This window comes from Peromyscus leucopus, chromosome 11 (assembly GCF_004664715.2).
Source record: "Peromyscus leucopus breed LL Stock chromosome 11, UCI_PerLeu_2.1, whole genome shotgun sequence".
In the NCBI taxonomy this organism is placed as follows: domain Eukaryota; kingdom Metazoa; phylum Chordata; class Mammalia; order Rodentia; family Cricetidae; genus Peromyscus; species Peromyscus leucopus.
The window spans coordinates 26,137,136-26,147,258 of NC_051072.1; the positions used below are offsets into that span (position 1 = coordinate 26,137,136).

The window sequence follows — 10,123 nt, forward strand, 5'->3', positions numbered from 1 at the left end:
CTAGTATGTACCCAAATCCCAAATTCCAAACTTCCAGAGAGTAGCAAATGTTCGCAAATCATATTGTTCATACAATGGATTTGAGCGTAGTGATGCTTATTTGTTCTGGAAAAGGTTTCAGAATTCTCTGTTGTTAGTTGGGTTTATTCTTTTTTTTTGGGGGGGGGCTGCCATCCAGCTCCCAAATAAATCACTCACAGAGGCTTATTCTCAATTATGAATGCCTTAGCTTGCTTCTTTCTTTCTTTCTTTCTTTTTTTTTAATAAAAAAAAATTGTATTTACTTAGAAGCATTCAGAATGTCAACAAAACAGCTGCATTTTTTTTTTTTGCAATTACAGAGTGGTATTCAGTTAACAGAACAACAATTATCTTCGTAATAAGCTGCATCAGAGACAACTGAAGATGAAAAAAATAAAACAAAAACAAAAAAATAAAAACAAACAGACAAAAAACTCCTACCGTCCCCATATGTAACTAATGTGTGCTGTGCACCAACAAGAACCTGCTTTAAATTTCCATGCTAATTTACAGCCCCCAAACTGTACCAGCCAAGGTTAGTGGCTATTGAGAATACCACCAGGACAGGACTATCTAAAGACACATTCGGTAGTGTGTTAACTATACAAAAAAAAAAAAAAGACACTGTACAGTTTAAAAACAAATCTTACACAGCCTTACATTTCAATTTTTTTCTTTAAAATGCCTCTTGGGTGCATTGGGGTCCTTGAACTTCTTTTTGGTCTCCCCTTTGCGGGGGGTGTAGATTTTCATTTCGCCCTCATAACGAGCCTTGTTGTGTACAGGGGGGTTAAATGCTTTATAGACAAGAAAAAAACTGCGCTAGAACCAACTTATTCATCATCATCATCTTCTTCATCTTCGTCTTCCTCTTCTTCCTCCTCTTCCTCATCCTCTTCATCCTCCTCCTCATCTTCTTCTCCCTTCTTTTTCTTGCTCTTTTCAGCCTTGACGACCCCCTTCTTCGCCGCATCAGGTTTTCCCTTAGCTCTGTAGGCATCAATATCCTTCTCGTGCTTCTCCTTCAGCTCGGCAGCCTTCTCCTCACAGGGCTGCCTGTCGTCCACAGTGGTGTTGTTCCACATCTCCCCCAGCTTCTTCGCCATATCCCCGATGGACAAGCCGGGGTGCTCTCCTTTGATTTTGGGGCGATACTCAGAATAGAACAAGAAGGAGGCCTCTTGGGTGCATTGGGGTCCTTGAACTTCTTTTTTGGTCTCCCCTTTGCAGGGGGGGGGGGTGTAGATTTTCATTTCGCCCTCATAACGAGCCTTGTCAGCCTTTGCCATGTCTTCAAATTTCCCCTTTTCTTTAGCAGACATGGTCTTCCACCTTTCTGAGCACTTCTTCGAGAACTCTGAGAAGTTGACAGAAGCATCTGGGTGCTTCTTCTTGTGTTCCTCCTGGCAAGTTTGCACAAAGAATGCATATGAGGACATTTTGCCTCTCGGCTTCTTAGGATCTCCTTTGCCCATGTTTAGTTGATTTTCTTCCGAGAGGCAGAGTCGCCCAGTGCCTGTCCGGCTGTGCTGGCCCCGCCACTGTCTCTATGGAACTCAATGGCTTCTTTCTTGCAAGCTTTTTTTTAACTTATTCTGTCTACCTTTTGCCTCTGGGCTTTTCCCATCCTCCTGCTTCTGTAAATCTTACTCTGTGGCTTGCTGTGTAGCTGGGTGGCTGGCCCCTGGAGTCTTCCTCCTTCTCTGGCTCCTAGCTCTTTCTTCCTTTCACTCCTCCATCTCTCTTTGCTAGCCCCGCCTATTCTTTCTCCTGCCTTGCTATTGGCCAGTTCTTTATTAGATCATCAAGTGTTTTAGACAGGCACAGTAACACAGCTTCACAGAGCTAAACAAATGCAACATAAACAAAAGTAACACACCTTGAAATAATATTCTATTACAATTCTCTCTAAATTCAAGGCCTCACCCCAGTCCCAAGCTAGCTTTCCCAACAGTACTTAATGGTCTCAGGCCTGTGTTTGTAACTTGTTTTTCTACAGAGCCTTAACAGGTGTTTTATTGCCAAACTTAAAGTAGACATAGGAAAAGTGATTGGATGCTATGTTAGCTAATTTTCTCATGGCTGTGTTGAAAATATCCCAACAAAAGCAACTTAGGAAGAAGGGATTGATTTCCTCTCCGTTTGACGTTGTCGTCCATCATTGTGGGAAGGTCAGAGGGGCAGGAGCTTTAGTCGGGTCACATTCCACCTGCAGTTAAGGAACAGGACTGTGGCTGCTTCTGTGCTCAGTTCTCCCTCTCCATTGTATGCCATCCAGGACCGAGCTCACGGAACTGCCCACACTTAGAATATCTTCTCCCTTCCGTGAACTCAGTCGAGAAGCTCCTTCTCAGGCACACCCACAGGCTTCTCTCATAGAAGCTCCATTCCACGTTGACTCTAGAGCTCAAGTGGACAATTAAGATTAATCATCACAGTTGCTTAAAGATAACTAACATATCCATCAGTCTTCACAGGGATGATTATATACCCACTAAGTTGCAACCATTTGCCAGATGTCACTCATTTTTCCTGAAAGTTATGAAGGGTACATCATGTTCAGGAGACACATATTAGTCTTGTACCTTCTTGTCTGCCTACAAAGGCTAGGAGACAGAATTTAGTTATTTCAAGAAAGGTTGAAGCAACAATGTCTGTAGCTGCCCTTCTCATGCGCACTGTGATTAAAACCAACTCTTTGCAGGGCAGATATGTTGGTAAACCACACACATCATGAGTTCAGTCACTGTTAGCCCAAAAGGAGGCTGGGGCATAGGCATAAAAAATGAGGGGCTCAACCGTGATCTAGTGATAATATGAGAAGCAATGTCTCTTCTTTGACAATACCTTCCCACATGGGTGCTGTTACCAGGCAAAGGGCTCTGCTTAGTTCTCATCTCTTTTTCTTTTTACATTTACTTATTTATTTTGTGTGCATGCACTCACACAAATGGGCACACATGTATGCCATCATACCTGTGGAGGGCAGAGAACAGTTTGTTCTTTCCTTCTACCATTTGGGCTCAAGGGGTTGCACTCAGGCTGTCTGATTTGGAGACAAGGGCCTTTATCTGCTGGACCAGCCTTTTCTGTTGTTTTGTTTATGTCTGTGTTTTTGCTTCTTGTCTTCTTTAAGGAAAGGATTCAGCGGAGACACAGATGCTTGAAGCAGGAGTTCATTTAGCAAAGCAAAGGATAGTATACTCTACTCTGGATGGAGATTGGAGAGGGTTCACTCAGATGTGGGGATGGAGGGAGGGAGCTGGCAGCCCACTGTGTATTGTGGTATGGATTTTAAATACATTTTATGAATATTTATGACCTTTGTAGAATATTCATGAGGTGAGATGACCCTCTTCCCATGATCATCTTGAAAAGCCCAGTGGGACTGTGGTTGAGTCTCAACCATAGTGCAAAGGATATTATTATGCAGTCAATGTTTTTTTGTTTTTTTTTTTTTGAGAATGAGACTGTGCATGTGTGGCAGTTGGGAAGTTCCTTTGCACCTTAGTTTCTGGCAGGATGGGACGAACTCCAAAGCTGCTTCAAGAAGTTTAAACCACTAAAGCGCATTCTGGTGACCAGGAGACACAGGGGCCAGGACACAGCTGCAGTTTCTGCAAGGATTTTGTACCTAGCTCCTTGCCTATGGACCTTATCCAATACTAGTGGAATAAGCCCTAAAATACCTTTATTAAAAAATGAGGGCTATTTAAAATTTTTTTTCAAATGTGTTTCATCTTAGAGTAAGTAAAGAAATATCAGGTTCTTTTGATGAATCTAAAGCTCATAGCATAAATGGTAATTTGCTATGTTCTTGTGTTAGAGCCCTGCCTTGTTTTTTATGTCTTTCATAAATAATTGGTTTTTTTTTCCTTTTTGATTTTTACTCCTGGTGAAGCTTGATCTGTTTGAAAATTGCCCTTTATTTTATTTCCATGGAAAATGGACGTCAGTTTTAAAAATATTATTGAAGCAACATTATTACTTTTAAAAGGGTCCATAAAATTAACTTATTCCATCTAGAAAACAGATCTAGACGTATCAAAACAATGAGTATAAGAAGGCCATGCTTGCATCTTATTCTAGTTTCATATGGTCAGAAAGACCATGATGGATGGTTATGGTCTTGTCCGAGTTGCCAAGTTAAACACCCATGAGATAAGCACTAAGACAAGGAGCCATTCAGACTTCCAAATTGTGTTCTTTGGTGGAAATGTTACCTAAAAGACTTTGGGCTATAAATAACAAACAACAAACAAAAAACCCTATTAATTCAGGATAGGAGACCAGCTTATTTACATTTCTACTGCTGTGAAGAGACCAAGGCAACTTACAAAAAAGAAAGCATTGAATTGAGACTCACAGTTCCGGAGGGTAGTAGAGTCCATGACCATCATGGCAAAGAGCATGGCAGCAGGCAGGCAGGCATGGCCCTGGAGCAGTAGCTGAGAGCTTACATCTGATCTATAGCATGAATGAGAGAGAGAGAGAGAGAGAGAGAGAGAGAGAGAGAGAGAGAGAGAGAGAGAGAGAGAGCACACTAACTGGGAATTATGTAGGCTTTTGAAACCTCCAAACTCACCCCCAGTGGTACACCTCCTCTCATCTTCCCCAAACAGTTCCACCAACTGGGGACCAAGTATTCAAGCATATGAGCCTATAGAATTATTTTCATTAAAACCACCATAGGGACCATATGCTTTTCTTTAAATGCATAGCTGATCTCACAGAAAAAGGGGGGTGGGATCCCCTGGGGTCCAAAGGTGACAAAGCCAGAAAGTAGGATGGCTAGTTGCAGCTCAGGTGATTTTTCAAGGTCACTGGGGAATATTTATGCCCCAGACCCTTCCATAGGGCTTTGCTGTTATTTGTTTGTTTGTCCCTGCCCCGTAACTGTGTTATGTCTTGAGACAGGATCTTGCCATGTTGCCTAGGCTGGTTTCACGCTTCTAAGCTTGAGTGACTGCCTCTTGCCTCAGCCTTGTGAGTAAGCGGCTGGCACTGTAGGTGCCTCCTCCACACTTAGCTAAAGGCTTACGCACTTTGTTGTTTACTTGCTTTTGTGTACATTTTTAATTTTTTTATGTTTTGATTTATGACTTTTGAGCTTTTTTTAGATAGATGGGTTTTACCAGAGCTCTGAAATTGGGCTCAAACTCTTAATTCTCCTGTCTCAGTCTTCCGAGCGCAGGAATTATAGCGCCACATCCAGCAGAGCCTTGTGTTTTAAAAGTAATTTGGGTCTGTGTTTGGGTGAAGAGTTCAACTGAGAGTGCCCCGCAATGGACTCAGCCCTGATTCTGTTACTTAGGTGATGTTGCAGCTGAAGTGATTAAGGATGCTGACAGGACCTACTCAAGCCACGTACGTGATGTAGAGAGGGCTGGCTATAAGGTCTGGTCCATGAAACACACACTTTTATGCCCCATTCATTCTCAGTGAATCACTATCCCTGCAGACATTTGCAGACTTATTCCTGATGATTGTCCCTGGCCTATCGCCGGTGTCCCCAGCAGAACCTATCCTATCCCTCAGCTGTATGACTGTATGTATGACTTGGCTGCTAAGTCTGTTGCACCTGCAAATATTCCAGAGATGTGTATGGAGCCCAAAAGAGCAGTGCCACCAAGTGGTCCGTAGGAACTGAGGGTGGAGAGAAGAGCCTCCACCAGCCAGTGACTAAGATGGAGCAAACACACTCCCAGCTCCCTGAGCTCAGGGTGGCCTAGTCAGTGCTGTTCTTGCTCCGGGACAAGGCTGACGCTGAGCTTTAGCTGAACTCATATAAGTTTGTTCAGCTTCTTCCTTGTGTCCCCTGTTTCCTGATTCTTGGAAATTTTTCCCGAGAGTACTCTCTCAAGAAAACTGTCACAGAAACTCTGCATTAAACCCTGCTTCTGAGGAACCTGACTGGTATGGATTGAATGCTCCTCCACAAACTTTGATGTGGAACTAGAATCCGAACCATGATGGTGTTTGGAGACGGGGCCTTTGGGAAATGGCTAGGTCATGAAGGTGGAATCTTGACAGATGGGATTAGAGGTTTTATGAGGAGAGAGAGAGAGAGAGAGAGAGAGAGAGAGAGAGAGAGAGAGAGAGAGAGAGAGAGAGAGAGAGAGAGCTCTGCTAAAAAAGACACAGGAGAAGTTGGCAGTGGGCAACCTGAAAGAGAGGTTCTCTAGAATCCACCCATACTGGTACCCTGATATTGGACTTCCTATGTCTAGAACCATGCGAAATATTTATGGTAGATATGACACTCAGTGTCTATGGTGCTTTATTACGGCAGCTTTGTCTTAGTTAGGGTTATCTAACCCAACTAAGACAAAGTTCATTGCTGCGATGAAACACCATGACCAAAAAGCAAGTTGGGGAGAAAAGGGTTTATTCAGCTTACACTTCCATATTACCGTTCATTACTGAAGGAAGTCAGGACAGGAACTCAAACAGGGCAGGATCTGATGCAGAAGTGGATGCAGAAGCGGATGCAGAAGCTATAGAGGGGTGTTTCTTACTGGTTTGCTTCCCATCGCTTGCTCAGCCTGCTTTCTTATAAAACCCAGGACTGCCAGCTCAGGATGGAACCACCTACCATGGGCTGGGCCCTCCCCAACTCTCACTAATTGAGAAAATGCTCGGTCTCATGAAGGCATTTCCTCACCTGAGGCTCCTTCCTCTGATGACTCTAGCTCTGATGACTCCAGTTGACACAAAACCAGCCAGTACAAGCTTGAACTAAGATACTGACCGATGATTGATTACCATTGATCTTGAACTCAGCAGGATCTAGACTCCCTCTGTATGTGAGAGAGTGTCTGTATTGGGTGGGATGACTAACCCTAAATTTGGCCTCATTCCGTAGGCTGGGGTCTCAGACGGAATAAAAAGGAGAGGAAGTGAGCTGGGCACCAGCATCCGTATCTTTCTGTTTCTTGATCGCAGTCATTGAAAAGGACTCTATCAGGAACAAGACTAGGGGCCATTCACATTATATTCCTGAACTAAGGACCATTCATATTATACTGTAGCAAGGAATATGACTTAATTCTTTGCATCTCCTCTGAACTCGAGTCAGGCCGAATTTAAAAGTAATAGGCTATTTAGTTTGGCAGGGGAAATTTTAGGGAGAATAAGATTCATCTCTTTCTCCTTCTTCTTGATCACAGATTAAATCTGAACAACTAACTCCCTTGCAGCTATGTCTTTCCTACCATGGTGGATTACACCTTCAAACTGTGAGTCTGTAACAGGGCCCAGACCTCAGCACAACTGACTCCATGATAGAAGTACTATTCAGGCCATAAAATCAGCACATAGTACCCCCTGCTAAAACAAAAACAAGGGCCTAATCTATCAAAGTCCATAGTTCTGGGGAAGTCTCTAACTGTACTAACACTTCCTTTTGGCCTCTATAGTTCCACTTCAGGTTAACTGTTCTTGTTAACTGAAGTATGTCAACCCAGAAAATGGTTTTTGTGCTTCAAGCTCACCCCGAGAAAGGCTCAAGGCTACACTGGTATCATCTCCAGCATCCAATGTAGTCTCTGTCTGGCTAATAAAGACTGTCTATTGGCTTAAACTCATGTTGGAACAGTCTTCTCTGGTGAATACCCCACAAGAAGTCCAAATAAATCTTTCTTCCTTAAATTGCTTTTGTTAGATACTTTTATAGCAACAAGAAAAATAACCAATACACCCCAAGACTTTTTCCTACTGTCTACTTCTCCAAGTAGAAGAGATTTCTTTCTGTTGTTTCTCTTCTAAATGAATATACAATAAGCTTTATGTGTCTATTATTACTGTGAGATCTGGTTTTCTAGCATTGCATATTTATTTATATCTCGAGGGTTAGGTAACTGCTGTAGCTTAGTACGTCTCTTTGAGATCTTTACATATTAAAAATTAGAAAACTCTGGTCCCTTGAGGTGTGTGGGAGGTTATAGGATTTCAGTGCTTCACCCGACATAGCTTCTCCCACTTAGGGTGGGGCTCGGAAAGCACATTGTACTAGCTAAAGCATTACAACTGGATTCTACCCTAACTTTAGAAAGGGTTACTTTAAGAAGTGCTGCTAGCATAGGGAAATGCTTTCACATTTGATTGTAGGTGTATTGAGATCATCGAGTTAAAAAGGAAGATGTAGCTTATGTGTCTAAATAAAACTCACTAACTTATTAGAAAGTTTTTTGAAAATTATCACAATATCTCAAAGGCCCATTTCAAAGGCCTGAGGTGAAGGGATTGACACTGGTGTCATAGAAGTCATTTATTTGCTCTTCATTGGTAAGAACCTGGCCATTAGCTACTGAGTACTATGCTCAATTGGACATGTCTCAAACCACAGTTATATTTTAGAATTTTTTTTTGAGACATTGTCTCTCTGTTGTATCCCTGGCTATACTGGAACTCACTATGTAGACCAGGCTGGCCTTGAACTCACAGAGATCCTACCTCTGAATGCTTGGATTAAAGATATGTGAATTCTACTTGGTTTCAGGCCATGGCATTTGCAATGTCTTAGACATCGAAGAGCATAAGAACACCAATATTACTTTTAAAAATAGGTTTTTTTATTTTTCATTATGTGTGTAGGTGTGTGCATATGAGTTCAGACATCCAAAAAGGCCAGCAGAGGTTGCCAGGTCCTTTGGAGCTAGAATTGAAGGCAGTTGTAACCCATGCAATGTGATGCTAGAAACTGAAGCTGGGCCCTTTGGAAGGGCAATAAGTGCTTGTAACCACAGAGCCATCATTCCAGAATCCATAATTTTACTTTTTAATGCCCATTTTTCCTATAATATATTCTCTAATTGCTTCTTTCATGACTAAGAAACATGGAAACTGGCTTTCTATCTAGATTCTGGAAAACCTTAGTGACATGGGACTCATACACTGTTATAACGGAGTCATGTATCCCTGGAGCTTAGGCGGAAAACAAATGGTTAGCTCAAACTGAGATGTCTGAGGGAAAAAAAGTAAAGCGCTTGTTTCAAAGTGGATAGACAGTGTACGGAAACTATAAACTAAAGAGGGATTTCCTTCAACTGACACTTCCTGTGTGCATCTGCAATCCTGGAGGAGCCAGATGAGGGGGAAGCAACGAAATCAGACAGCCAGTACCATGTGGAGAGGTCTGTCTGAGTGAGCTGGAACTTCAGGGGAGCAAGGACACAAGCAGCTACGGAGACTCCTCCAGAAAGATTCTGAAGAACCCTCACTCTCTGTATCTCTTGTAGACCACTGTTGTTCTCCATGGGACATGTGATACTAGAAGCTAGATGTCAAGTGACCCTCTGGAGGGAGCTGATAAAGGTTAGGCTCAAAGGGCACACAACAGTAGCAAGAAGGTTGGGAAGGGGCATCTTGGAGAGCTGAATGGCAAATGTCTATCAAAATTAGTAATGTACTCATGGGCCTAGAACTTAGATTGTATAGTTTGCCACAGTCCTCAATGCTTTCTATCATGCCCAGACCAAAAGCTGAATATCAAGTTGCCATCTTATCAGCATAAGCACTAGTGTATTTCATAGGATACAACTATTTATTTGTAGATGGATCTATAAAACGTGAGCAAAGAATGTTAAGAGGACCGAATTTTTCAAGAAAACATAGGAAGACTACGTAGGAAAAATAAGATTTTGAGCTTAGTTTGTCAACAAAACACATTTTGAGATTCTCTAAAAGTAATTTTGTGACTGACTGAGAGATAGCTCAGTGGTTTGGAATACTTGGGGCTCTTGCAGAGGACCCAAATTCATTTCCCACAACTACAATGAGTGGCCCATAACCTGCAATTTTGCCTATAATTTCAGCCCCATAGAGGATCAAATGTCTCTGGCCTCCTCAGAAACCTACACTCATGAACACATATGTCCCTATCCCATGTACACATAATTTAAAGAGCAAGAATTTTGTTTCAATTCCCTTTTAACCACTAAGTATGCACTTTCATATTTTATAAACAAAGGATCTTGAGTCTTTGCAAATTTCAAAATCTTGTATGAGGTTGTACAACTTAGCCGATTCTCTCAAAGAAGTGAGAGGGATATGCTGATAGCCATCTGTCTGTCACTTCCCTCTTTACCATAACAGCTGCAGC

At 42.3% G+C, this 10,123-nt stretch overlaps 1 pseudogene; it reads right to left on the reverse strand.

Annotated features, from left to right (window-relative positions):
* Positions 1-821: 821 nt before the first annotated feature.
* On the reverse strand, positions 822-1,519 carry LOC114697313 (annotated as a pseudogene).
* Positions 1,520-10,123: the final 8,604 nt, after the last annotated feature.